The 6300-nt window shown below is 39.1% G+C and overlaps 1 protein-coding gene across 1 annotated transcript in view; it reads left to right on the top strand.

Annotated features, from left to right (window-relative positions):
• The first annotated feature begins 2513 nt into the window (after positions 1-2513).
• Positions 2514-6300, top strand: part of rnf19a (ring finger protein 19A, RBR E3 ubiquitin protein ligase) — a 30495-nt gene continuing 26708 nt past the window's right edge. Inside the window, exon 1 of the mRNA XM_017413229.3 lies at positions 2514-2722. The gene's annotated coding sequence lies outside the window, so the exon portion shown is untranslated. The remainder of the gene's footprint in view (positions 2723-6300) is intronic.

The following is a 6300-nucleotide window of genomic DNA, read 5'->3' as shown; positions in this document are numbered from 1 at the left end:
CAGGTGTCATCATTTCACCAATATACATTGTGCATATTTATCACCAGCGACTTATTGGAAGATTAATGATAATGTTTTTCCCTCTGTGTGTGTCTATTAACAGAATATCTCATGAACCAATGGACATATTTTATTGAAACTAGCAGAAAGTAATTATTGGATTTACATCTAAAACTGATTAACTCTTAGAGCCAACCTGGTTCAAGTTGACTGCCACAGCCATCTGACATTAAACACCACAAAGATTGTTAGAAATCAGTCAGTTTTACAGATACTAAACTAAGATTTGTTGTGGTGGTAGCTGATGTTTATCCAAAACACATTAAAAATATTTTTAAATGCTATTAACTGTTTGGAGTTAACTCTGTTAGCAAAACAGTCTGTTCTGTGCATTTCCATAACTATCTGGTTTGGTTCAGCAATGAAATCTGACATTAGGGTGCTGCAATGAACAGTTCGGGCTGCTCACAGAGACCCCATGAACCTTGAAATCAACAGGCATCATCTTTGACTCCTGAGGTGTCCAGCTGTGCAGTTTGACATTCCTACATTTACACAGTTACAGAGTTACAACTTTAAGTCAGCTGTGATGTTGACCTTTGACCCCATGACCTTGAAATGAATCGTGATCACCTTTGATCTAAGAGGTATCCAACTGTGCAGTTTACTTTTCCTCCATTACATGGTTGCATAATTGGAGCACAAGGTCATTTGTGACCTCTACATTTAGCCCTGTCACCTTGAAATCAACGGTGATCATCCTCGACCCATAAAGTGTCCAGCTGCGGAGTTTAACATTCCTGTTATACAGCTGCAGAGTTAGAGCACGGGCTGATCTGTGACCTTGACCTTTGACCAGATCGCCACCAAAATCTAATCATTTGTTCCTTCTACCATGTTTGATGTGTCTTTTATGAAAATCTGTTCTTAACTTTTTGAGTAATCTTGTAAAAACAGAGACAGTAGGTCAAAAAGGGCTTTTCCCCACAATCCATCAACCTCATGAACGATTAACTAACAAGTGAGTCCCACCTGTATAAATATAATTAATATTAATGCTCCAACATGTACATACTATATTATTATGATTATTGCCTGCACCCATATTCTATTGCAATAAAAATAATGTATTGTGTAAATATGTACATTTCTGCATTTTATTTATTTTCCAGGTCAGTTCACATATAACTCAACTGGGCGTATGTAACCAACCAACATGTTTTATTTCTTGACATCATCTATTAACGCTCCGTTTGTTTTATCATGTTATCAGTTTGTTCTGTAATATGTGTGGAAGAACTGGAGTTTCAGCAGCCAAGAAGACTTCCTACTGTGTCCAAACATGTCTGGCAAAACAAGCATCTGATTCTGAAAATATCCCATGAACCATTGGACAGGTTTGAATTAAACTTTTAGGAAATAATCATTAGATGTACGTCTACACCTGATAAACGTTTAGAGCTAACCCAGTTCAAAAGAACCACCACACCCAATTGACCTTAGACAGCAAAAGGGCTAAAACTCAGCTTCGCAGATACTGGCCTAACAATTCATGATAGTGACTACATTAATGGATGTCAGCATGTATATCAGCTGGAAGCTGAGGGAATCAAAAACATCAGGTAACTTTCACAGTCATGAATGGTTTTATCATAAAATTTATAGAAAACTGTCCCAACTTTCAAAGGTCTTGAAACTCACATTTTCCATGTTGGAAGTTTCTGTTTCTTTTAGCAGTCGATGAGAGGCTTCAGCTGCCGTCAAGATGCAGAAGAACTCCTCTGTAGGAGTGATAACGACAGAAATCATTAGGTGAACTGTGACAAAACATTTTTGAGCATAAAACTTTATTTGTGTTTAAATGATGCAGTGATCCATATGATGCACCTGGGGAGAAACCAGGGAAACCACAGGAAACTCCAAATGATGGTCACAACAGAAACTGACAAGTTTTCTTATCCCCTCCCCATACAGTAGAAGTAAACTTTTCAGAGTGGCCTTTTATTGTGGCCAGCCTAAAATACACCTGTGCAATAATCATGCCGTCTAATCAGCATCTTGAAATGCCATACCTGTGAGGTGGATGGATTACCTCGACAAAGAACTGCTCACCAACACAGATTTTCACAAATTTGTAAAGAATATCTGAGAGAAAAAGGCCTATTGTGTACATAGAAAAAGTCTTAGATCTTTGAGTTCAGCTCATGAAAAATGGGAGCAAGTGTTGTGTTTATATTTTTGTGCAAGATTCATCTAAATCATTTCTATATGTTCTCAGGAATTGAGATGTTCTTCTACGCGACTTCAACCCTCATATTTTCCTGAGCTACACTGTTTTTAAAAAAAATTAAAATAAAGCTCGACATATAATACATAAATCAGTATTGTAATATGCTTTATTCTGAAGTCTGTTATTTGCCTTATAATAATATGATGCATTCAGTAAACGGAGCCATGATCCAAATCTCGCGATATTTGGATTTTCGAGCCTCACAACGAGAACTGTGAACAACAGAGCGAGCTCTTGTGGGAGCTGTTGTCGTTCGAAAACGGAACGGATAGGTGGGACCGGAGGCAGCGGAAAAATAAGTGCCAGCTACGGCGTGAAAGAAATTCACGGGACAGCAGCGAGACTTCTGATAACTCCAGTTAGTCGCTTTCGAGAAGAGGACTGTTTGGTGTTTGTTACTGTCGCCGGAGCAAGTGTCAGTGGCAACAGACGGTAGGTTCTCTCTTCGTGTCCAGCTAACGGGGCTAACTGCTAACGCTCGCTGTGTTCGGCTGTAGTTAGCTTGTTGGCCGCAGTAAAAGCAGCAAACTGACCTGTGGAAAAATATGTTCCTATTTCTCAAATTTCCTCTTTGTGTCCCGAAGCATACCTAAATGGAGAAGTGTACCGCATTACATACAGAGTAATAGTTTACATTAGCTGGTTTTATGTAGCTAACAAGGTAAGTTTATCCGAACAGCAACAGTTGCACGAGTTTATTTTAACTGTTATCTTGTGGTTGGTTATCGTCAGCTTTAACTAAACTACCCGTCTTTGTTTTGGTTTCACAACTAAATCACCTGTCGCTCAAACAGGGAAGTTAAATGTCAATTTAAGTAAAAAAAAAACAAAACATTTGGTTAGGAGATAAATGCTTCTCACAGGATTTATAACGCTGTGAAGGGCTGAGGTTTACGCCTCTGTTTTAAAGTTCAACTGATATGATGCAGATCACATCAACCTTTCATAGGTTTTTGTAATATCCTTTCCAAATTCAAACACCACATCATACCTCAGAGGTAGTGCACACAACCTGGAGGTTTCATAGATACCTGGATATATTAGGTTATTTTTAACAGGAAGGGACTATTTATTATGGCTCTATAGTTTGTTCAGCACATACTTTATTGTATTTGTACCTATTATTATTATTATTATTATTATTATTATTATTATTATTATTATTGTATTTTTATGTAACTTTTATCCTCTTGTGTGCTGTTTGTGTCATTTTATTCATTTCTACGTGTTTTACCTACCATCAGTGGACAGATGGACATTAGCCCCTAGAGGTTAAATCTGTCACATTTACAGGATGCACTGTCCCTTCTAAACAAATAAAACAAAATAATTATATCTTCTGAGCAGCATTTGTGAACTATTAACTTTATTTAAAGATGACTTATTCCTGACCTATATTTGGTAATCATTAGAGCTTAGAAATCTGAAAGAAGCTGCTTAATAAACTAATATAGAGGATATTACTGCTGCAGATGTGATTCCTCTGCTCTGTGAACACCTCCAGCTGTTAGACCATCATTTTTTACCTGTTTCCTAACTTTCTAATCACACAAAGCCAACTGTGTACGACATTTCTTATTTCAAGATTTAGTCAAACAGTTGGCTGTTTTGATAAGTCCAAAGCTTAAATTGATGACACTGGTTATATTTTTCTCAGTTTTGCTGACAGTTAGCTGCTTATTTGTAATAAATCTTACTGGTTGTTAATCTGGTGGTCATATGCTTATTTGACATTAGAAAAGAAGAGGATTTTATTTGAACTAATCAGAGATGTTAGAACCATCATTTTTAAGTTAGTTCTTGCTTAATACACTTGTCCTGGGTTTTTGAGACATAGCAGGTAGCGTTTCACTGGATTTTGATCGACTGAGACTAGTCGCAGTCTCAGAGGCTCGCAGTGTTGTCGCTTGAGTTTTGAACCTACTCAAAAACTTTGTGCAACAATTTTTTTTTTTTTCTCCAAAAAGTCAGAGTTGTCTCAGGTGTCTTGAACATGTGCACAGGATCTCCCCTCTGATAGGAAACATCCGAGGCTACGGCCCCAAATGTTCAGATCTAACCACGCTGTTGATAAATCATAATTGCAAAAGAAAAAAAACTGTATCAAGTTTGCCTATCGTCACTTCAAAAGCATTAGATTAAATCTCAAACGTTGGGGTGGCTGCCAAGGAGGGCACAAAGTGGGTTTGAAGTGGCCCACAAATAATGTGCACAGCCTAGAAAACGTTTTTGCAAGCCGTGCACACGATGATAAGCTGAGAGTTTCGGAAAATGGCCGCTCAGAACATTACCTCATGGCTCGCTGGTCGCTTGGTCACAAATACCCAGAATTCAGTGAGACATTTGCTGAAAATTCATCTTATTTTGCAATTTTGAGTCACCAGCTAGTTTTCCTTCAGGCCCAGCCCAGGGAGATGCTGCCTGAAGAAAAGAAAGGTTTCTAATAGTTTTGTGGTCTACATACGAACATGTCTTGTTCAACCACATTCATTCAAGTTGCAAAAATTGGGCATCTATTCATGTAATAAACGTTACTCCCATAAATCATTCTAGTGTGTAATTATTTACTTTAACTTTCAGGTTAGTGTATTTTTCACATTGCATAGATGTTGAACTTCAGAGACTTTGCTCAGCCTGGTTTTGGTTCTTCTCTCCAGCTTTACTTTAGAGCCGAGCGAGCGTTGTCACCTCTGGTTCCTAAAAAGGCCATGTTAGTGACGGTCAGAGGCTGAACATTGGGACTGCAGCCTCCACACATACTGTGTTTTGTGGGTGTGAGAAGCAGAGCCAGTGACGTTATGTTTTTGGTGTCAGAAGTCACACAATAGTTACACAGCTAATCTCAAAGTAAAGGTCATTAGTTGGGACATGTATCAGTTTGTTTTCTGTGGTAACTCCCTCTCTTCTCTATGGTAAACACAGCTGCAAGGCCTCGATGTGGTAGCCTGGAAAACAGGATGATTTTTGTTCCATGTCTGCCTGATGTTACATCATTTTTAAATTAACCATTATTGTGTCTTACTACTTAAACTCCAAAAGCAGTTTTTAATTTGTTGCCAAACATTGACTTGACTAGTTCTCTAGTTACTTCCTCTGTAAGATACGGTGCATTTAGATGCTGGTCAACGTCAAGGTTTTGGTAGAGTAAAGAAGGAAGAAGAAGAAGTACTTTAGTGTAGATACTGTTCTTTTTTTTTACCATCTGAATTGAGGGCAGTGCTGTCATAGCTAAGCCTGTTGAAGGCTGGACTGTTGCCCCAACATTGCGATGGTTTTCTTGGTCATGGTACCAAGGCAGAGTGTTGATGCTTGTCTGAGCTAACAATGAAGGTAGTGAAAGAGCTGAGTCAATGTGTGTGTAAGGGAAAAACACAGGACTTGTCACCAATGCCATTGGCACACTTCTGTCAGACTTATATGTGGCTCAGCTGTAAACATTTGGGTCAGGCAGTAAAAGTGGCCCTCAGGATTTATGCCAGACCTGAAAAAGGACATGAAGTTTTGTTGCTGCTCGTTCTCTGTTTTGTTCATTGTTGCAGCAGAACTTACCGGTAATAGAAAGACCAAAAGATTTTCTTCAAATATTAAAGCCCATTCAGCTTACATCAGAGAACCACGTGATGTGCTTGTGTTGTCATGTAATTCTTGTTAAAAGGTTATCTCTTGCTTGGCAACAGGCTCTAAACAGAAATAATAGCAGCAGTTAGAAACATAAGTTAAGTAGGTACGTTGCTACTACCGATTGGAAGGTTTGAGATCCTCAGACTGGAAATGGGCTTTCTCCGACCTGCGCCTGTAAATTATATCTATGCAACCAGCCGTGTACTAACTCTCTGTAAATATGCATAGCTGCACACATCCATCCATCCATCCATTCTCTTCCACTTATCCGGGGTCGGGTCGCGGGGGTAGCAGCCTAAGCAGGGAGACCCAGACTTCCCTCTCCCCAGCCACTTGGGCCAGCTCCTCCGGGGGAATCCCAAGGCGTTCCCAGGCCAGCCGAGAAACAT

This window comes from Kryptolebias marmoratus, linkage group LG16, assembly GCF_001649575.2.
Source record: "Kryptolebias marmoratus isolate JLee-2015 linkage group LG16, ASM164957v2, whole genome shotgun sequence".
NCBI lineage: Eukaryota > Metazoa > Chordata > Actinopteri > Cyprinodontiformes > Rivulidae > Kryptolebias > Kryptolebias marmoratus.
This window is presented reverse-complemented; position numbering and strand designations above follow the sequence as displayed.